Raw genomic sequence first — 24,034 nt, forward strand, 5'->3', positions numbered from 1 at the left:
TTGTCACTAAGTGGGTAGATGAGAGACCGATTGAATTGCGTAAAAATTGCTACGGTACTGAGTTGAACTAATCTAACTTTTGTACATTTTTAAGCTATTTTTAGGAGACTGACTCACTGTCTATACGTATGTATGTATGTATGTATTTGCTACCAAATGCTACATGCATTGTGGTACAATGGCTACTCATGGGTACTTGAGTCGGTCGTTCCGTTAAGCCTAAAGCGTTTATCTTGAATCTTACAACATAAGTCATATTGATTCGAAAACACCTTTATATGTGAGTGGTGCTTTAAGTAACCAATTACCCTGTTTAGCGATCTCAATATCTGCCGATTGGTCTAAAGAATATAATTTCAGTATTAGTATATTTTTAAATGATTCCTATACGCAAAGGTGAGAAATGGGGTACGTCCTATACCTTATGGGATATGTTGATGAAAACTAGTTTAGGACAGGAATCTAAGAACTTTTATACTTTAGTAATGCGGTGGCTTGTTAGTTTCTGTACTGTTTGACTACAGCTGTTTTTTTTTTTTTTTTTGCAAACTGTGGTTGATAACTTCATACAGCAGTCTGAACCAATATGGCAAAGTTATAGCAATTAGTCGCTTTAAGAAACATTCCATTCACTACAAAAGCAGTATATCTGTAGAAAACGGCGCCCAATAGTTGGCTTAATCGAGATCGTTTGTTATGCGGTCTAAAAGAAAATCTGATCCCCTGCTGAAAATCACTAAATTTTTTAGTGTTTCTGTAAGCAACTGCTTCGTCCCTGTAGCTTGATTGATGATCATCGTGGGCCTAGCCGAAAGACAGTTTGAAATGCACACCCATCCACAGCTAACATCCCACTAAAAACATGCACGTGCGTTAAAGATCTGTGCAGGGCACGATGGATCTAGGCATTACGTGCTGCACGTGACTAGCAATCAGAGATTTCGCTCACAACCCTTTAGAGTTGGCATATAATGAATGACGCACCTATCTCAGCCTAAGCTGTAAAACTAGCAAATGTCGTCTGACTCAGACACGGAAAGTGAGAGAGTGGCAGTATAGGTGATCCGATTGACTCTTCGTTGATACAGCCAATGCTCTAAGTAGCGGAGCGCACTCAAAAAATATTTGAAAAATATTGAAGAGCAAGTGTCTGCCTTTACAAATAAAGTTTGTAAACTTTCGAGTGCCTGTGACACACGAGGTGGGCGTCATGAACAGGTTGTCGCTTCTAGATGTAGACATCCCGCTAGGGCTGGTCGTAAAGCACTAAGGATGTCTATTATGAAAGTGAGAATAAGCAATATAAACGACAAACAAACCTCTCTAGGCGATAAATGCCAAAAGACCGTCCTCGCACTCTGCGTATTGGAAATGTATCCATGCAAGCCAACACTATCGACTTCACTCAAGGCACCATTGCCATTGCTCGTAACGCCGCGACTAATTTATTTGTCGCTAAACTAGCGTCTTCCTAACATACTTCAACGTCGGACACTTTGTGATACATATTGTCAATTACTCTCTAGAGAGTCGTTTTTATCATTGAACTTCAACGTTAGTATATCCAGGCAATCAGTTTAGGGATAAGGCGCGAAATTCAAATTTTGATACAGAAGGTATTAGTCACTTACTGTAGATGGTTTAAAAAATTATTATACAAAGATCATCGATCAGAAAAAAAACACACCTATAATGGCTTTTAAGGACCGTAGATACAAAGTGACGGTGGTTTTAGTCTCGAGCACTACGTGTAGCCAGTTTGCTACTTATAACCCCGTACGAGTCATGGTTATAGAATCTCAAAAAGTAGACATCAAGTCATACAAACGTATTTCTTCTAACATGAAGAAAAGCAGCAATCTGTGGTATCTAATAATGATTTTCGCTGTTTTAAAATTTTTACATAATAGGATTTCTCGTCAGTGAGGTTTGGGCTGATGACAGACCGTAATACACCTTAATGCTTAATCATATTACTTCTTGTGAAATCAATGACATTAACATAATAATTGAATAGATTGCTATCGACATATTTTCTGGCACAACTAAGCGCCAATTCGCGAGGCCTAACCCTGACCTCAAGTGACCTTCACGACCTAGCTGTCACAACATAGGCCGTTTAGCTAAGACTTTAGTTTGCACAAATTCTTCTCTTTTGATCAGCAACAAGGGTAGAGGATCGATATCGAAACGATATCGATCTTTGATTGCCTTTTACGCAAAAGAACGATCGTCGCACACGTTACCGTTGAGTGCCTGTGTCAACCGCTCTATTAGGATATTTACCCTTTGCAGACACTTCCTACGTAAAACTTTTCGAACAACCGTAACGAGCGATAATCCGCTGGTGACGCCTCATCGAGTTTAAGCTCCAAAAGAAATCTAAAGCTCTTTCCAATATGCAAACCAAGATATGCAGTGGAATTGCCGCTCTAGATGCTGGCTATTCATTGGCACGTAAAAGTGACAACTAGCCTATACTACTAAGAAAGAGGTAGTTCTTTAAAGGATTTTCTCTGACGCTGCTTACCAAGTTCCCACAGATCTGAATAACATCGAGTTTTCATTTGAGCCCGTGCTCGATAAAAACGGTTTGGACCGAAAACTGAACCTTACCTCTAACAATCTGCCCGCAATTCACCTTTAGAGGTTGGTTAACGTACCTGTCGAACCTTTAATCATTAAACTTCTAAAGCCTTTTAAGGAACGGGTGCTACCTTGTAATTCTTGCTTAAGAAACCCTCGGCTGCTGAGAACTCTCTTCCCTTTCCTCAAGAGTCTATTGTGCTTTGTTATGGGGGATATAATGATGAATCATCGTATCCGCCTACCTATGCTTGCCTGGACTTTACGATCCAACTTAAGATGGCTTTATTAGAGAAAAGTCAACCTGCACTCAGCTATTAAAGGCTAATATCATTACGCAATCATTGGCGTTTAACAAAGGAAAAAATGTTTGATTGTTACAAGGGTACAGGTCTGTTATCTGAACCCTTTTTAGACACCATATTTTGTTAAGGTCTCAAGCTTCTAAAACAAATAGAAAATATACGTCGACCATCTGAAGATTTCCACTGAGCTTAAAAAAAAGCAGAGGATGCGTTCTGGGCAAGATATAACAAGACGATATGTATTTACACCAGAATGGCACGACATATCTTCTAAATGATAAATTCAGGTGTCATCTTTAAAACTGATTTTAATTTCAGAACTCATGTTATTGAATATAATAACAAATGTGCAATGCTGTATCACGAACTTCTATTTTACAAAATTCTATATTTTACTTGGACTTTTAAAATGCACCAATTGTTTCCAGTTGTGGTTTCCACTTCACCATAAAGATTTCCATACGTTACCAAGTGTTCAGGGCTGTGTTTTTTAAACGCAAAACTTGAAGGCATGGTGGCCCTCGAGAGTGCATTGAGCAGCAAAAAAGAAGACCTGCAGACATTTCGCAAATTTCATAAGGACAATTCATCAGCGGTCTTTAGTAATTACATCGCAATAATCATAAACAATAATAAAGGAGATGTCAATGCATTGTCTGGCTATAGTCTATTTCAAGCACAAGAAAAAAAAGAAACAATTATATATGTATATATAGACAGTTAGACGCACCTATTCCAGTGTCTTGAAACAGTAAAGTTCCTTGACAAGCATGAAAGTTAGTGAAAATGAACAAAAGCGTTTGAGTTTATAGAAGCCAGTTTAAACATATACACAAACACTGTGTAGCCGAAAAGGGCATACATTACGTAGTTACCTAAGGGGCTAATCTATTACTAAGCGACTAGAGCAAGTCATTTCAGAAATACGCGTATAAGACAGAGTTCTTTTAAAAGAACTTTTGAATCAGCTACGATGACGAATTTTTAGTCCGAAATAGTTAAATATGATCATTGTGATCAGTTGTTAGATGTATTCAGCTTAAACGAATAAAGTTGTAGGCAGATCCATAAAAACTGTTTAAGGCACATGCACTATTTTGGTATTAAGAACTTGTTTGAGGCGTTTTGTTTTCTTTAGAGAACTTATAGATTTACTTTCGTGCAAAATAACTCTTAGAATGAAATATTTTTGCCCTAGTCTTTATGTAATTTTGACATGTTCTTATCTCTAGTAGCGCTTCCGTTTTTACCAATAAAGACCAGCTTATGCTCCCATGGTGGTGGGCATACGTGATAATTGTTGGACAGGCATATACTTAGCTGGTCGTCAAAATATAACCCTCGTTGTACAAACGTAAATGCTTTATTTACACCACTTTTTTTTATCTAGTTTATTTAAATTCATCTTCTATACATAAGTATTTAAGCAGGTTCTATCATATTGAGCTAAACTGTAGTAGTTGGCTAAGTTTTTTTTTGACATATCGGCCATCCTCTATTCTGTAACGCAAAAATCCTTTCTTTACTCTTACCTTAGCGCAACTCTTCTACTCTTATTTTGAGTTGACGCCTCTGAGACGCGATTCAATGCACAAGAAACGCAAAAGGGTACTTTCTGTAATCGATGTGCTTTTAAGGCTCCTCTATAGAGTTTGTGCAAATTTGTCTGACGGCGCATTTGACAAAAACCCAGAAAAAATACTCTAGTTACCGCGTCGGCGCAATGTAAGATAAAACAAAGCTAAACTGAAGTAAAATGATGGCCAGCGTATCTCATGTATCTAACTGTGTATCACACGCCCTGAATAACCCACAAGGTCAATGTGTCCTTTAAGATGGTTCTACTCCTTCACCTAATTCTTAGTCAAAAGATAGAACAAAACGCATCCGTTCTTCAATCAAATAGAGTTTGCATTTGCATCCCTATATCGCTCTTGTTCTTAACTTAAAATTCAGTACTTGAATTCCGCATTCTGTTGTATTTTCACACAACTGGGGTCGACTATCTAAAACGAGAATAAGTTTGAATCCAGGGGGGGGGGCTAAACCCATATTTAAAAAAATTGTCCTCTACGGTACAAAATAATAGAATTTTCCTGTAGAAGCTAATACAACTGTAAGGAAGACGTCAGGCAGGGACACGTTACAACCGTCACGGAGTGTACAGTACAAATGGTAAGATTACTAAGCCACGATAGTGAAATTTTGTTTTTTAAATCGAACAAATTTTAGTGTGAGGGCATTCATCTGTAATAGGTCGCTTGCTAACCGAAGCTGGTAAGTGATATTAATATTTTAACAAGTTTCTGATATAGGAGCGATTAAGGCAAGGTAAGGAAAGTACTAGGAAAACGAATCGAATTGTTTCAACGGCGTAATGGAATAACATAAAACTAACATAAAAAATGGGATAAAAAAAACAGGTTAGTTTTAGGAGAACTAGAAGAAATTAAACAGAAGACTCAAGATGTGGAGTAGGTGTGCGTTCGCTTATTGTTGGTTTAAATTAAAAAAAAAAAAAGGGTCAACGGATTGCGTGTGAAAGTTAATAAATAAGCCCAACGTTTGGTATGACACAGATCGGGCTGTTATGGTCACTCGCTGTTCATAGCACTTATGCTTATGAAAACAACAACTCAGCTTCTTTGATAATCAATTGATTCTAAATAATATAGCTTTTCTATCCAACGATGAGGCGATTCGTCATTGTACGCTGTACAATAAACTTCGTTTTTTGAAAGTACCCAACAGGAAAACCTGTGCAAATTCAATTAAACCCAAACCGACTTTATTACATCATCAGACATTTTTGTGAAATAGCCTTATAGTTTTTTGAAGCTTTTTATCTGCGTGTATAGTAAGTGGTTAATGCCTTTAAACCCTGGTGATTGTTGACAGAATTCAACGCTATCATTCTGCAACGTTAATACACTAATAACTACACTGTATTGACTTGTTTTTAGCCAGATGGCCTTAAAATTGTTTATCCGGTCAGCGTTGATGTCACTTCAAGGCTGAAAATTAACACTAGTAGATGGGGTAAAACTGGAACGCTTTCATTCGAAGTTAAACTAGCAGGTCTTGCCGATACTGCTTCCGAACCGATTCCACAGACAACTTCCGAACCCAAAGCTCAGCATTCAATTTTTTCGGTACCAAATGCAAGCAATAAAATATTTTTACACGCGATTGTAGTTACGAGAAGTAGCAAGCATGACGCGACCCTACTGGGTAGAAAAATCAGCTTGTAGATTTTACGAGAAAGCCCAAAAATTCGAGATAGGATTTATCATCTATCAGGTTCCTCGAACGTATAGCACAATGCAATGTCTGTATCTAACAAAAGCATAACACTCCTCCTTATGCAATCTCGTCTGTATAAACGACCAGCATACGGGGGCGTACAAGTGCGTTTAGGGCGGCGTTTTTATTTTTTGCCGTAAATTTTGACATGATCAGCGTCCGCTATACTATCTGTCATATATTTTTACAATGATATGTAGCAGCATCGTAGCATTTCAGAGGATTAACTTGTTAGTAAGTGCAGTAAATGATAGCGGACAATTTGAATAACAATACTATATCCCCTAGCCAACAGAAGGAATTCAAAGGAGAGTTGAAGACCGATGCTTCGCCAGGTTATTTATTCCACAGGGACACTCGACAGGGTGCAAATATGCGCACTCGATAAAATTACTATTGGTAACTGCTATTATAGATAAAGCCAACGTAGGGAACCAGGATCGTTGCCTTATTACGTTATAATTGTCAGTCTTCTGCAGCAAATCATCATCCGCAAATCTGTAGAAGATTCCTCGTTAGCGTATAGTGCCATTAGAATACGGCATGAATCTACAGAAGGTTTTGTTGATGGGTACGTCTCAGATTGGCCACGTTCGTGTGTCGCTAGCAAGTACAAACTAGTGGAGTGTATGGCGGTTGCTTGAGAGCTACCTAAGCTGATTGGGAAGAGACTAACAGGGGGGCCGTTACCGACAACTTGTATTGATTAGATTTATATTTCAAATTAGATTAAAGGACTACCGAACCACGAACTGCAAACGGCAAAACTGAAAACCTTTGAAACAAGGTCACTCTACTCACTTTCAACGATCGGAAGCAAACTGCGAACCATATATAGGAAATCGCAAAGCTGCACTATATACATCACTGTGTATGGGCGCAGCGTCAGTCCATGCAGCAGTCATCTGTGATATCAGCTTGTGAAAATGAGTTCGCATTATACGAAAAGGATGCTTGTAGCGTAACTAGGGTTGTTATGCCCCATTCTTCATCATGTTAGGAGCAATTATTTGTAGTATAATCTAATAGAGACAGTATGCTTCCGTCAGTGTTGCGGACAAAAGCATTTTCTTTCACCATTCGGCAATTTTTTTCGCTATGTATAGATTGAGGCTACCTCGAAGCTGTTGGTTGTAAACGTCCAGACAGTCAACGTCCCTATTTGGTGTGTGGTATCGAAATTGATTCAACTCAAGGCCAGACCATAGACGATTAAGTTTTGGCGGCAATATTGAAATCTATCCTGTTCCAGCATGTATGGTCACACCAAATTTACGTCAGGAAGCTGTATTAATCCTATGTGTGGTAGTTTTAGTTACAGCCAGCGGCAAGGAAGACGTTATATACATTAGGGATTATCGTTCAACGATAACAAACTTCAGTCTAACTAGCAAGTCGCAACCGTGACATCATATCTGATATATTTAGCCTATTGACTTCAGGTTAAGTCAATATGTACCGTTATTATATAATAAAACATTTCGTGTACAAGTGTAGTATCGCCTAGCTCTTCCAATCAAATACACAGATTGTACACGTCAATGCATATTCTTAGACATTCCGTCTACCTGAAACCATAGTGTTATAGTACATTCGAGCCGCTCACGTGTGAAACATATGAACAGGCGAAAACGGCGTAATTGAAAAAACGTGCCGTTGCAACGTTTTTTCACTCGACACACTCTGGCAGCCTAAAAAAATGGTTAATTTGCTTCGTTTTTGCAATCCATACGACCGTCCCATCGCAACAGTACGATGTTCTATGGCGGGATCGATCTGCAAAATCGTATCGTAGTCAGCATTTGCATGTTAATTTCAAATATGAAATAGGCTTTGTATGAACTTTTGATGTATGAAACGTAACAGCCAAAAGCAAGTAGCGTTTTGTAAACGTTTATCTAAAACTCTGATTGTTTCGGAATTAAACAGCGCTATAGTACTTCCATTGAAAAGCAGATCTTTGTCACAGCCTGGACGGCGTCGGTATCACTCTTGCAATCCATGTTCGATGCGACTACGGGCCCAACGTGCCGGATACTGCTCGCAATGCATACGAGTGGGTGAATGCTAAATGTATCCAGAAGATATAACGTGAGTCCTAGTAGCGCTTGTTTAGTAACGAATGTATAGCCTTCGTTTTCATCGTTCAGAAAAGCATTAAATTTTGTAAAGTTTAAAAATTAACTACGCGAAATTCATAATAATAACGTATGATGTTATGCCATTAATACCTAAAATATATACACGAAGTTCACTTTTAAAAAAAAATTGAAAAGCTAAACGTCCCCCTACAGGGACTGTTGTTAGGGTTCACAGAAGACTAGGCTCGTAGGTGAATCTTTCGTTCTTTCTTTCTAGAAACATGTGAGCTTCTCTCTGCCAGATTTTCAACAAAGACGGAACTAAATGCAATTAAGAGCTCTTTTTCTTTATTTAAATAACCCAACCCTATACTGTACCGGCCAGCTGTGTGGTGGTAGACTTGTCTTTTTCCCGTAGTGGTAGAACGGTTATGATTATCGAGTTGCATTAACAACATTTAAGGTTGTCTTGGCTCAAGCCTCGTTTAGTGCTGAAGAGCGGTGGCTTGAAGGAGCGTTTAAAGGCGGAATTGAGCGTCAGGCTCATAACATTTGGTTCTCTTCTTCCTCATTCAATCCTCTTCATTAATCCCCTTCATTCATCCTCTTCGTAAAACCGCCGTCCTCATTATCTAAAGCCCCTGTTAAAAAAAATCACTACTGATTAATATTTCTTCGATTGTAATACAGGATGGACACTAGTCGTCTATAATGCCACAACGGTCTCTTAGTTAAATTTTGGATTAAAAGGACTAGACGTTGTTTACTTAAGCCTATGGACACATTTGTCCTCAAAAATAACATGTTTGCGTAAGTAAAGAACAAATAATCCGCACCTCAATTATTTCCCCTTTTGTGGAACGATGTTATAATTGACGGAGAAGGTGGCAGCAGGGCTGCTGCAGCAATTTTGTGTGAGTCCCGTACTTGAATCTGAACATGCTTAAGAGACACATATGAAGATTGCATAGCTACAAGACCGAGTATCCGAAGCTGTGAAGCATTCCAGGCCAGGAATTTGTCAAGGACAATGGAGTCTTTCCCTTGTGAATGGATATTATTAACACAGAACTCTTGTAGTAACATCAGTATATTTTTTTCCATAGGGTCTATTCATGAGAAGCCTTTAACGTCTTCACGTCTTTAAGGCCTTCGCGTCTAATTTTCTCTGTAAAATTAGTTCAATTGGGTCTACTCTTAAGATATGCTGAGGCAATTATTGCGTTTTCCACGACCATTTGTTCGTACAATGAAAATTAGCAGATGTCAATGTTAATTAATCAAAAACAACCTTTCATTTTCCTAAAGCAATGCACTTAAATACACGCAGTAGGTTTTACTCTCAATGTTTACAAGCTTCGGCTTATGTATTATTTATGCAAAAAGTAACTTATAAAATATTTCAGAAGATACGTCTATACACAAATAGCTAGGGCATTATTCTTCAAGTGACCGAATTGTTACGCGCCACAGGAACAAGTGGCCTCAAGCGATCTGAGCGTGCACACGCTTCTCGCGTTGTTTGTCATAACATTGCGGGATTTATCAGTTCGGTTTAGCCTATATTTAGTCATTTATATAATATATTTGTCTCTGTAAATATATAATTTTGCTGGGAACTCGGAGTAGGCAGTCCCAGGAAAAGAATACCCATAACTCCAAACGCACAACATAGCATCGTGTCAAAGTTCTGCCATTTTTCTAATCTGCTTTTGAATGAAGATCATTGGGCGAAATCTTTGTCAACGGCTGCAAATTCATGCTCGTTCTTGACGGCGTCGGTTAGTTCCTCATAGGTATTCGATTTATCGGGTAATCGATTACCCTTAACGTCCTCTGTTTCTCTTGTAGCTCTTTAAGGTGAGTGTCTGTTTTTTCTGCTATCTCATGTTTGCTGACTTGCTCACAGATATGTATGCATATAAGGAAATTTTACAAAAAAAACGCCAGAGAGGGGCTCAAGTGGCAAAAATCGATTAATGCGTCTAAATTAACGCTACGCTCTGTGGTGTGTAAACAAACTGTTCCCTGGAAAAATTATTTTATCTAATTGGCTCCATCTTATAGGTAACCGCCATATGGTACTTTGGCTACAACAAACAAACACACGCAGGGTTTTAATAGCAGATGGGTAAATAAAACAGAACAGACCGAACTATGACACATTCAGAAACCTATACATATAAGAAATTGAAGATAAATGTTATCGACTATACTAAGCTGGAAAGAGTGTTGCTACGCTTTTTTACTTACTAGCAAATGTTTAATTCTGGTGATTAAGAGCTACTATGTTATCCATATCTGGTCACTGCTCACGATTTTCTTCATTTTTTAACCAATTAATAATGTCTGCTCTCTCGGTAGAATAAGCGACTTTCGTTTGGAAGAAGCTATTCAGTTTCGTTCCGAATTTTCGACCCCTCTCGACGGTAAGGAAGGTAATGTCCAGTAAACTGAAAAGGTGAAAATCCATCGACTGAAAATCCTAAAAATATGGAGGGCGTAACAAAGCCCCCCATTCAAAATATAACTGTGACGATGTTCCCCATGTACGGCCTCGCGTTTCTATAAAAAAGAATAACCTGATTTCATCTATTAAGCTTTTTCATTTGAATACCCTGCTTGATTTAATGTAACAGGGTCAAATAAAGATGCCGACCAATTGTCTGATTTACAGGAAGCAATTGAATCAAGGCCTTGCAGTCCCACCAGATACAAAGCATAGCTTTTAAGACCTGGTTCAGCTCTGGTTTTCTTTGCTCTATTCTGGAGCCACCGATTTTGGTTTGTGGCTCGTGTCGACACATACAGACACTACTTCCTATTAGTACTGACAATGCTGTCCAGAGATCGAACACTGTGACCTCATTACGTTCGATACTGGATGAGATGTCGAGATACAATGTTAAATGGTAATTCCTTATTGGGTTTGCAAAATTCATGAGGTACCCAAGCTTGAAGCTTTTATCCTGTAACTGCAGCTCATCTTTTGGGCCGATTATCAGCTTGTTTGTCGACCTTCCTTCAAAGATGTTTCTAAATGGTCGTCATTTAAATGAGTGGGCTCATTATCTAAGTTCCGGGTACCATGCCCAAATTTGTCTAACGATCTTTGAGTAGTTCCTTTAGCATTAGCATCATTTCGGCGAAAGAGCCGAATTATTTCGATACCATCTTGGCCTCGACGAATCGTATAGTGTCGAATATACCGAAATTGCACACATAGGATGACACCGTTGCGGTATTCTAATGGAAGAGAAAGATCGTCTTCCGACTGGTATATCAGAAGTAACCGATGAAGTATTTTTTTTTTAACAAAACTTTCTTTTTAATCTAATAATCTTGTGTCAGTGTTCTATGCATTTTTAAATGCGTTATATTTAGAAAAATTAAAAGCGCCAAATTATCAATACATCTTACCTTGTATGTGCACAGATAAATAAAGCTCGTACATTTTCACCCCGCCTAGCCCTAATGATAGTTCTCTTATCCAAGTATTTTATTATTTCAAGCGTTTGTTGTTACTGGAACTAAAGATTTGATTCTTCTAGAAGCCTTGGCATTGTGTTACCATAAGGCTTCTAGCTTCCTCACATATTCCTGCTGTTATTACCGATATTATTACAGTTATTAAAATGGTGTTGAAAAACAAACATATTAAGTAATGGGCAAGCAACTGTGAGATGCGATTTTTTTATTCCTCTATCGAAACGAAATGGGCATCATTAGGGGACATGTGCAAAAACCGGATCAGATGATGTGAGACCTGGGCTATATGGCGGCCGCATTAATATTTCCTACCTAAATTCTCTTAATTTTTTCCAAGTCGCTAAAGGTTTTGATGATTTTTTTTTAACGACTTTTGGCCATATTGTTTGCTGTTAAGGGCAGAGATCCAAATCAATCGCTTTGTCAGACAACAGCAACAAGTTTTTGCTAACACAAAACACGGTGCATTACCTTTTTCGGCCACAGCTTCCGCTGAAAGCAATATGTTAAACCACGAAATTCTAGGGACACTAATAAGATGTCGTTTGTCGTCAAGTGTTCATCGTTCGAGTGACATTTTCAATGCTTTATCGCACTCTGCACCTTATCGCTACGCTTTCCACCATGTTTGTGCCTATATATAAATAACACTTCATTCTTTTCGGAAGTCCATAACGCTAGCTTTCTAGAAGAAATTCGATAGATGTGTTATGAGACTATGAAACATATAACATCATGCTGGCATTCGAATCAAGACCGAATCGAAAGGACCCCACAAACGCCAAGTAAAACCTAGATATGCAAACACTGCAGGTACAGCCATGTCAAGCATCTAATTAAGACTTCAAGCTGGATCATTTGGATATGTAGCATTTATCGAACAATATCTCCGAATAGATATTGCTAAACACTGAGCAAGTCATAAATGACTCTTCCACTGGAGCCGCCGATTGTGCGTCAAAGTTGAAGTTAAATGCTTCCATAATCTGACGTACTCTGCGGCTAAGGAGGTCGCCGTGTGCTTACATTTCGTAACTTTTCTGGCAATCAGCGTTAAAATGATCTTCCTATATATATATATATATGCACGCTTTTCGTCATCAGGTTATTATTGATGTACATTATAGAGCTACTTCTTTTCCTAGCGGCATGTAGCCACTTGCGATACCTGCCGTTTGGTACCTATGTGGCTACCCAGGTGGATATATGCTCACCGACAACGGATCTTCTATTCGTTTGTGTTTGTATGACTTCTTCATTACTGTGGATCTCTGGCTCAGAATTCCGTAGCGGGACTTCGAAAGGAAAAACTGAAATCATCTAGAGACTACCGCTATGCATTTACATACTTTTGAAAGAAGGTTTCCTGTCGCATTCTTTTTGACCAGTAAAGCTTAGTTTTGAAAACGATTTTTTAATATGTCTACATCTTTTAATGAAATGCATGTTTCCACGGGTTCTCATACGCATGTACTTTTTATTGTAGTGATGTACTGTATATCCTTGCCTCTCTATATCCAGGACCCGCGGTACAAGTTTTTTTCTACACGTAATATACGATCCTCATCTATTAGCTTGAGACATCTAAGCTATGAGCAAAGCTAAGCTATACAATTTATTAGTCTTGCGCACGAGTGGAGCCTATCTACATAACCAGTTTATTGGTGTAAGATTTTTCTTAAAATTTAATTCCGCATCAAATGTTAGTTTGAAGGTGTTTATTGCCTTTGTAGGGAGAGCAGATGGCCGATTGTAGACATTATACACGTACCTGAATAGGCGAACGTTTGTGTCCACCAAATACGCTTGTACTAAAAACACAGCTAGAGAAAAGTACCACTCAGCCCCAACACATGGCGGGAGATTGAACTGTTCTTATAGAAATAGCCTGCTTTATTCACGCCGATCACTGCGTATTACGAGTCGTTGCCGGGAAGTGAAGCTCAAGTGCTTCAGCTAGTGCGTCAACTTGTTGTGCTAACACCTAGCCGATCACTATGGCGATGTCTTTTTTGGACGGAAATAAACCGCACGCTATTGTTAGGTGCTGACATACCGTATGTAAAATTTTCCACTTTACAGGACAATATGATCATCCCAGCTGGGCTGACTTTTGCTGATTTAGACAAAGTCTCGGAGGAACGTTGTGGCCGAACGAATGCAGATCGCTGGACACAATATACACATAAGTATAATTATTTCCATGTCCTTTGCATAATTACGAATATGAAGTTATTATATTTACAAATAGTATAAAGATATGTATGCACTATCCGAGTTTATTAGTTCAGTTTACAAATGTACTTTGGTTATTGTTCCTATTCTATAGCGTACAAATAAATGGCAGCTGAGCTCTTAATCATGAACAGTACTATGATAACGGCGTAAGAAATTCAAAAAATATTTCTCATCTTTCTATTTAGAGGAAATGGAAACTTGAATAAATAAAATAGTGTCCACTGAAGGGGCTCCTCACACGGGACACACACAAATCTCTTGTCTCAATTTTCGTTCAAATTTCGCTATCGACGAGATAGTGACGACGCCTTCAAGCGTTCAGCAACGGATTTGTTTGTTAGCACGCTGAGAAAGCAAATAAACACTATTCCTAGTCAACGCCATGCGCCCTTGAATTTTATCGATTTCAAACCAGGAATATCTGGCTTATGTCAATCTGTGTTTGAGCCGCAGAAGACTTAGACTGAATATAGACTTTATAAGCAGGTTAACTATTTCGAGACAGTCTAATTGTACAATGTCACAAATATTTATTTCATCCTCTCATGAGAAGGCAGCATGTGGGCAAGCAGACAGCTTTTTCAGTAGTCGAACCTTCTACGTTGTCTACATATAAGACTACCGACTCAATACTTCGAACCTCATGTCCGATACTTAGCTCTGAAGGCATCTCTTCGACGGCTGGTTTTCAGCGCGAAACGAAGCGTGTTTACTCCGAATTCATATCCAGGCCACCAGATGTCGCTAAACGTTCTGCGTGCGCCATTTCTAAAATGTAACACCTGATGTTTTGAAGCGTCGACTAACAATCAGCCAACTGGGGAAAGAGTCTACCTAACCATAATTCTTAATAGCGTAACTCTAATTAATATAGTTTAGAGTTTATACAGGGAAAATATCAAAGCATTGATCTTTTTTCGATTGATCCCTATTTTGATAAATTAAATCCGATTGAAATTTGGGCGCAGTTAATAGAGTTGCTAAGTTTTAGTGGGGAGTTTCATCGCTTAGCCGCAAGTACGTGAGCTCTTTTAATCATCTTTTCAGGTAGGTGCTATTAAAGCTAACGCTGCTAATACTTCGGCATCCTGATGAAAATTACATGAGAAAAATACTTGTATAGCTTCTGCCCTTTCTGATAGAAAGAAGAGCGTACTATTAAATCTAAATTGTTTTCGAAAATATAATTAAAGAACGCAACGGCCAACAAGAATTCAGCGGCTTACTTACGAACAAAAACAAGTTAATGTTTTTGGGACAGCAACGCAACAGGCCTATCCATCACAATGGAATTCCACCTACAAAATGACAGAAACCTCTGGTGGCACCGCAACCTTAGGCAAAGACGCCTCAATGGTAGTCTCCCGTCTTGGCCTGATTGGTAAGCATAGCACTGTTCAATTAACTGCAGTATTGACGCGTATCAGGAGCTTCGGGCCGAGTTTTCGTTTATGGAATTGCCTTCAAGTACGAAAGCAATTCGATACGCTCGTTAAGACTTCTGAAAATTCCCATACGTCGGCTCCCATGTATGATAAATGATGGTATAATTACGCTTTTTCGTCTCATTTGCTTGTGTCCGTCTTGAAACTGGGCGAGGACTGACGGGGAATCCGACATTCTCAGGGTTACATCAGTTGCCTACGTGCATTATTACGAGACGAAGTAGCTTGTGCGCGCGCAAACAAGGAACGAGCCCGAACCGTCCACATACGCCGGGTGCGCATATTCCGCTGGCCAATGGACAGCTATAGCAGCACTTACTGCTCTACCGCTATATTGTATGGGATTAGTATGATGGAGACGCATTAATACATTTCTATCATATGATTTGCTATTCATCATTGACTTGCTCCTTACACTTATCTGCACGTGCGTGCACGAATGCATCTGGGCAAATACATTCGTCCTTCTTAAGGGCAGCAACTCTCTGCGCAGCTATGAACAACTTTGGTAATCGAAAGTACTACCTAGTATACGTCTGACAAGCTACTTCTGTTATGCAAGAAAGATTATCCTAGCACTATTCAAATACTGTTTTTATCCACACATTGCCTTGTGGATAAGCTAATTTGCAGTAGCACTTGTCTTTTACACGCATACCACATGACTGCAATAGTGTGCCGTGTCATATTTGCAAAATCGTGCAATTTTTTAGTGTACCTCGAGCGCTAGCAGAAAATCCCAGTCGACGGATTTCCGCCTTTCGGTTTACTATACTCGATCCTTTCTAAAACGTCTCTATACTTTCGGTCTCTAAAATTGAAATTGCTTCAAAGCGCGACTTATTAGTTTTCACATTTTTGCAGAATTACATGCGTCTCTTAAAAGATGAGTAACCGAAGAGCTACGAAAATACGACCTATACTCTAGGCTCAAGGTGAGAAGGTTCACTTCGTGTCTATTTCAGCGGCTCGTCTAATCAACTTCTGCTCGAAATCCTCAGCGGCAAAAGTTACTAGAGTAATTTAAAGGTGCACCCTTAATTTTAAGGCGTTAGAGGGGTAATAACGATACAGTTTGAACCGTTAGTGATAACAGCTCTTGCGCAGAATTACGACAGCTCCGATAATGGTCCAGTTCAATATGTAATACTTTTGCAGAATAAATAGAGTGGGTTGTCTAGCGACCAAAGAAAAGACAAATAATAATTTCACCAAAATACGTCCCCCATGTGGGACCGGTATTTTTAAATAGAGCCAGGTACAAAAATCCACACTGTATATAAAGTGGCGCTAAATCAAATCCTGCCGTCTACGAGTAGAGGACAGAACAATGGAAATTCTAAACGTAATGGGACAGCATTCCTCTGTCGAGGTTGTCAAAGTTTTGTTCTGCTGAGTTTTTCAGTGCCCCGAAAAGCCGCTCTAATAATTTCGAAAAAGTTTGCTCAATCTCTGCATCCCATATAAAAATTCAAATAGACCGGCGACGATTTCGGCTAGGAAAAGGCCAGCACGACCCAGATTAAATTGGTAAAGAAAGGAGGCTTGAATAACATCGTTTGTGCACTTCCATGGTCGTTCGCATCGTATACGAACTGCTAATTTCAATCAGCACTACTAGTAGATCTCAGGTACTTGCCGTTCAATGTGTTATTATAAGTGGTGGAAGCACACAACAATTACAGCCCAATCTCTCCCGAGTTAATCCTGCGGCAAGATTTTGATAAAGCTATTACTCTACTCGTACCGAAGAGACACTCGAGGACTGTGTAGTGCATTCCCATAGCGGCAGACAATTATACGAGCAGTAGGCCAACACGCGGGACATTATGATACGGGATGCCAAATTGTGACACTGACGGAAGGCTTCACTAACTGACTATTAATAGGTAAGGTAAAAGATGGCTATCGACTAAGTCTTGCTAGTAGCCAACGGTCAAGAAAGATCTTCCCAAACACGAGCTTCACTAGAAGACAATTACTAACCTGGAAGCTAGGTATAAATGTTATAACAACTAACCTTCAGACCTTCGAAAATGAATAGTCTTTTGACTTCGCAAAAGGGCCATAATGTACGATCACTCAGAATTGAATATGACAACTAGGGTACTCGATGGGCTTTGATGAATACTAAGGACCCTGTTATGGAATATGTCTTGTAACGAGGTTTTGGAACTCATCTATTTCGAAGGAGCACAAACCATTGCAAACACAGATAAACCCGTTCTAATGGTAAATGGAAAATAAGTAACTGGGCTCAAGATTCAACGGATATGCACTTCTAGGCAAAGTCCAACGTAGGCAGAAAATGTTAGGCGTCAGCTTCAAACCCTCACAGAGGTTTTCAGAACAAAACGGAAGCGATTTTACTGATCTGAGACGATCGTAGTGTTATCCGAGCAGCGATATTTAAAACTCTACTATGACTCAAAGATATACTTTCGAGACGTGACGATTCATTAAGACACCAAATGATGTCCTGCCTCATTTAGACATACGTTCTTTTCGGTCTTGTCCCAACGAATGTAATTTTGCAAAAGTAAACAACCTTTACAGAAATACAGGATTATTATTTACTGGATTGATCATTTGCGTAGGACCATCTGCATAATGCAAAAATTCGTGTTGACTAAATTAGTGCTACTTTTGTTTTTATTACAAACACCTCTGTAGATCAGAGTACATCTCGAGATTTTTTTTTCGTAGAAAGAACCGTACTACTATATACAGGTCTCTAACGATCTATTGACGCACGCCATTATTCGACAAGAAAAGTATCCGTTCAACTTTTGCATTCTAATAAAGAATCTGAAATGAGCGTCTTCCCAATATAACCAATGTAAATCGTCGTCAATGGGATTATTCGGAACGTACAAGGGGTAATCTTAAAATGTACAAATTGTGATTAGGCGATAAAAGATACGCCTAAGCGACCGCGCACTAGCGTTTCGTATTTTTTTTTGGCGAGCAAAGTACAATACTCAATCTAAGACACTTGGTGCCTACTTCTAACTCATATATACCTTGTGGGGCCTTCACCTTTAATCATATGCACACCAGCATAGCCCTCAGTGCCCTTTGTCGGACATTTCTGGCTGATAGCAAAGACAGTGTCAGACACTGTTGACATCCTAGCAAGCAGCATCCTGTTTTAGCAACAGGTTAACGGGGCTCTCCGACACTTCATTTGGCAACTCGCGATAACACAGTAGCAGCGGTGCAAAATAATATCATTTTGTCATTCCTGGCTGCACGGAAAGTTGACGGACCCAACTTCAGTGGGGGCCAACTTGGACTCCTTCCTTTTCGTTGGCGTTTTCATTAGCCTTCTCTTTGACTAAACACATGCCACCGTGCCTGAAGCCGGCATAGGACCACACAGTTGTGCCTTCGTTATCGTTTGACGTCACCTTCCTCTTCTAGGAGCTTGTTGAGTAGAATGAAGCTGACATTTTCGGCCATTCATGTGACAACCGACTCATTTACACACGTAGGCCACAATGGTACGCAACATTCTACTACGGTCCTCAGTGATGTAAATTGGCTCTCCTGAGACACCACCAATCGACGAGACCCCTTCGAAGCGCTGTGCACACCTGTACCGGCTTCAAAACTTCTTCATTAGCAAAAAGCCGAATACATGCAACAGTCGTATCGGTGTCGATGTATTTACAGTATAAAACATACGTAAGCAGTTTTAGTGAGGTTACCAATGCAACGTCATTCATGCTTGCACTGCAAGGCTTTAACAATAGGTACTAACACGATACTACATATACATTATATATATGTATATATCAAAGCGCCTGGAACTCTTCGACAGAAAACACAATATATCTACCGATATTGTATCTTTAGCGGATTCTGATAAGTCTACCAAATTCCGCTGAAGCTCTAGGCTTCAATATGCATTTAGTAAATGAAGACATCGTATCCACCAATATTAGAGTACTGCTTAAGTGCTAAGGAGATATATGGCTTTTGTAACAAGCAACCTTCTTGGTTTGATTATAGATCTTTTGGTAACTCATTCTTCTTTAATATAGAGCTTTCAACGCAATGTTTCCCGCGTTGCAATTGAAAAGCCAGCTCTTTCGCGGAATCCAAGTATTTTTTTGACGAAGTAGTAACGTGTCTGGGTATCTTCACCCTGTGTGTACACAAAACTGCCACCATGAACAAGCACAAAACGGAATGATCTTAAACCATTAGTAGAACAAAATTATATCTTGGCATAATATGCATGCCCTTTTAGAGTGCAAATGATTTTCTAGTCCGTCAATCAGTCTTAATGTACTCATTGATCCATAGATGTTGTCTTTTTTAAGTCCAGCACTTATTACGCGTCGATTTGTCCCTGTTTGCGGTGATCATACTTGTTGTTTATGAGATTATCTGCACTAATTCCAGGCCGCTAGAGTCAAGCGCTGTATCAATCCATGTATCACTTAGCCCCCTTTCAACCATCATCTAAAAAAAGGTATGGCCGTATAGGGATTTTTTTTTTTTCGTAGTTTATACGATTTACAAGTCCGTGCAGTCTAGTTCCATGAACTATGTATCGGACAGCTCGATTGGGAGGCTTTAGCAACCATTCGACAAATTATTTTTTCTCATTTATTTAAATATGTCTTTTTCAGGTATAGCCGGAATAAGAACCGAATAGCATAAAATCTGCTTGTAACCGCACGCCTAATTGATAGCAGTGACGTGTGCGTTACGCCTCAATTAAGGGCTGCTGGCAAACAAAGCCTAAGTTTGTTTTTCGAAGGGGAACGCCATTTAATCTGCGTGAAAAGCCATAATATTAAAATAATTGGATTTGTTTTTGCGTAATGTATATATATATGTCGTTGATGAGACTGGACATGGCAAGCCTCAATCAAAAACTTACTTTGCCATTTAAATCGCCGGTCAATTAACAGAACACTATACATTTAGGCATCAAGATTGATCTTTTGCTTTCCATCCATGTAGACAAATTGGAAACACTTGGAAAGGCGCAGCAGTAAACTGGCCTGCCTATACAACTTCGACAGTACCCTCCAAAGATAGTCAATGAGCTCAAGAAGCATCAATGACTGAATTACCCAATGCGAAGCAAGCAATTGAGGACTTTGTCGCAGTAACAGCCTTTGTCCATGTCTATGCCAGCTCTTCGTACTGTCTCAACCCATTCAAGTCCTATGTTTTCTTCGATGCTTCTAGTCCTTACCCATCATTTTGCAGACTCTCTGCACTGAGGAACTTTAGCAAGCGTCAAATAGCAGTTAAGTATATAGCTTCCATGTCATCGTTCTAATCTCAGAACTGATGCCGCCAGAAAGCTAATCGAGTTTATTATTGCATCATTGAACATAAGACACATATATACGCATTCTTTCGGTATCTGCTGTCATAAGTCGCTGGCCCTCAAGCGTCACCTACCATTGGTAGGCAATGATGTTCCTGTTATGCAGGCACGGTCGGTGAATTGTTATGTACGCAAGCTGTTTGACTAATTAAAGCTAGAGGAGGCCTCTCTAGTGACTGCTCTAAGGGGCGTATCATTGTATTCGAGATTATCTGTCTCACCATTGGAAACGGACTAGCAGACATGATCAGATTTCCGCAATCAATTACCGCAAACGCAACGTTTTTCGAACATAAGTTACTATTCATACTTGTGAATTTGTGGTACGACACTATAGGCATAGTTGTAAAAAAAAAAAGAACATGTACTTTGAACAGAACGCGCATAAGAACATCAGTGTCATGAATGCACGTGGATTACAAGGCAATGTATGAGAGGCGTAGACCGCCTAAATTTTTCCTTTGATTAGAATGATAGTTTTTATTAATAATGATATAATATCATGTAATCCTAAGCGGGTCATAGGAGTCTGGATAGCCTCTAACTTTTCTCATTTGATTCTATCGCGTCACAGATTCGTAAATTATGTTCCATGCGTAACAACTCCCTAGAATATATATGTGACTCTCTTGGATGATAGCTACATTGCTAAATATGATTTCAACGGGCTACACACATGGATCTATGTGGTGATTAACTTGGCGTAGTTAAAATGACGGAACTAGCTTACCATTGCAGTGTTTTTTTACTCTCATGTCAAGAGTTAATGGTGGCGACTAGATTTCACTATTAATAACAAGGTATTCGTTTGACACCGTGGGACTCTCACCTTGAAGACCGACCCTGCACCTTTGTCAAATTTTGGCTCGGGACGAGCCTTGTAATCGGGTTCTTCCTAAATGCACAACAACTCATTAGGTAGGCTTTTAATCCCAGCAAACGCGTATCACACTCGCGTAACAGACAGATATGTGAGGTCGTTTCTGCGGAATCTGACTTTCATGGGCGAAACCCTAAAACTCATTGGGCTATAGTAGAGGAGCCGATGGAAACGTCACGCAATAATACAAGTCTGAGGCAACAGCGTTGAGCTGCTACTTAATATATATGCGTTGTTTCGAAAAAAGACTTGAGTTGTCCGTGTGCGTTATTCGGCGCTACGGTGTCACACCGACAACAGGTTCTTCTGATATTTGTTACAAACAGGAGTTTTCTCAATATCGAAAGCCATCTGCAATAACCAGTGCCGTCACAAAAAATATGGACAATAGAAACGACATGAAAAGTGGAGGGAACGACGCCTCCCTAAGTTTCGAGAGATGGAAAACATCGTACAGCAACGTATTGCCAAAAAAAAAGCTGTTCGTGGCATCAACATCAAAAGATGGCGTCGAAAATGTTGGCACAATGATGGGCAGCGCCTCACAGCGTGCAATTCTCTCGTACAGCGCAGCAACTATAGGTTTATTGGGGGAAATAAGTAGGCGTTAAGGGGCACCGATGCGAGGGACGGACCAATAGCATGGCAAAAGTAAATATAGTACTTCAGGTAGTAGACTAATAATATTTATTTTAGCAGCCGACGTTGACATAATCAATCCACGCTACTTCATATTGCTCCTCTTAGAACCACTTAAAAAATAGACCATGTATTTAAAAGAATCCCACGTCTCGTGCTGTAACACAAGAGAAACCACCTTTTGAGACCTTCCAGGTTAATCGTACGCGGTCGTATTGGAATCCATCTATGTGATCTGAACTTATAACTACAGTGAAATTTTTTATGTATCAGCCCTTGGATACAACAGGATCGCGGGGAATATTTTTTAAAGAAAACGTGGAAGGTTTGTAGTTTACGTAATCGACAACTTATCTTTTAGATAGGACAGGATGAGATACGGCGGCCATAGGGCGCGGTTGCTAAAGGACGGGACGACATCAGATCTGAATATTGGAGACTGCAACAACCATCCGAGGGGGATGGTCTAACCCAAAAATTGTAAATGTATAGCGCCCTGTGATTAGCATTCTTTAAAGTGCAAATATACGAATAGACAACATTAACGGTCTATCATGTTATTAGTCTTCATTGCATGCTTAAGGACCATAGACTCTAACAGAAACCTAATAAGAACCGAGTCTGAATGTGAATGAGGTCCATCATGCACCGCTTTAAGGATGATCATCTAAACAAATTAAGCGGTTATTGGAATCAACGCACTCTCTTGCTAACCATGATATACTGACGCTACACCACTTGACAATCACTGAGAAAATTGATGGCACAGAACGGCTGTGCTAACCTAAGAGATGCAGCTATTTGCCATATCTGTTCATTCGTAGGCACTAATGAGTACGAGGAAAAGTCATACCTCAACGTGGGACAGTTCTCCTGAGAAGAATCTTAAATCAATTTTATAGGTCCCAATGAAAAACGTTTTGTAAAAAAGACACAACCGGTCCATCATGTTCGTGCTCTGCGTTTCGAAATAGAATCGTATACAGCATTTTCCTGTCAGTACAGCAGAATTCATTATTATTATTATTATTAAGGCCATTATGCTGCGCATTAATCCTCGTACGTAATCCTCGTAATTAATCCTCGCAAGACATCATATCACGTAACAGCTTAACCTATCTACAATATTATTTTTAGGAATTTTCTGACGATCAGTAACGTTTTTGGGGGTAGCACGAGTCGGAGCATTTGTCCAGCGCGCCATCACAGAGCATGCTTCGGTGATGTAAAATTGGCGACATTGATCAGCGTAGCACTAACCCGGAAAATTTCAGAAGCAACGGAGAACGACGCAATTGCGATGACATCGTGCGATTGCTTTACTACCATTATGACTAGTCGACGACGCATATCCTCAAATGGATCCGGATAGGCATTTTTCCCTTGTGTTCCCGTGTTATACGATACTAGATCATAAAAAAACTAAGCTATCTTCGTTTCTGTATTTCTCCATCTCCTGGAATGAATCGGCAGCATTGAGGAATGCAGGACTATTCATGAAGAAGCCGACCTTTGCATCAGCACTTGGGTGAAGCTAAGCTTTAAGACCAAGAGGTTGTAGTGTAAGAAACGTAGGTGAAGCCAGTCAAAGGCAGAAAACATTCCAGTCAGAGCAGACGAGTCGTGCATGATGCTTTACCTAGGTTGTAGCTACGACCGCAATAAGACGAACCAGGGATCTTGTTATTATGCTTTCATCTACAGACAGAAGTAAC

The 24,034-nt window shown here is 39.6% G+C and overlaps 1 protein-coding gene and 1 long non-coding RNA gene across 8 annotated transcripts in view; both read right to left on the reverse strand.

Annotated features, from left to right (window-relative positions):
• The window catches only part of LOC147755223 (uncharacterized), a 29,870-nt gene extending 28,336 nt beyond the window's left edge, over positions 1–1,534 (reverse strand). For both annotated transcript variants that reach the window (XR_015328796.1, XR_015328797.1), the window contains exon 1: positions 1,320–1,534. This is a non-coding gene — a long non-coding RNA (uncharacterized LOC147755223). The remainder of the gene's footprint in view (positions 1–1,319) is intronic.
• Positions 1–24,034, reverse strand: part of LOC111251477 (secretin receptor-like) — a 112,434-nt gene that overhangs the window by 77,682 nt on the left and 10,718 nt on the right. The window lies entirely within an intron of this gene.

The sequence above is a fragment of the Varroa destructor genome, unplaced genomic scaffold (genome assembly GCF_002443255.2).
Source record: "Varroa destructor unplaced genomic scaffold, Vdes_3.0 BEIS01000005.1, whole genome shotgun sequence".
NCBI classification, from domain to species: Eukaryota; Metazoa; Arthropoda; class Arachnida; order Mesostigmata; family Varroidae; genus Varroa; species Varroa destructor.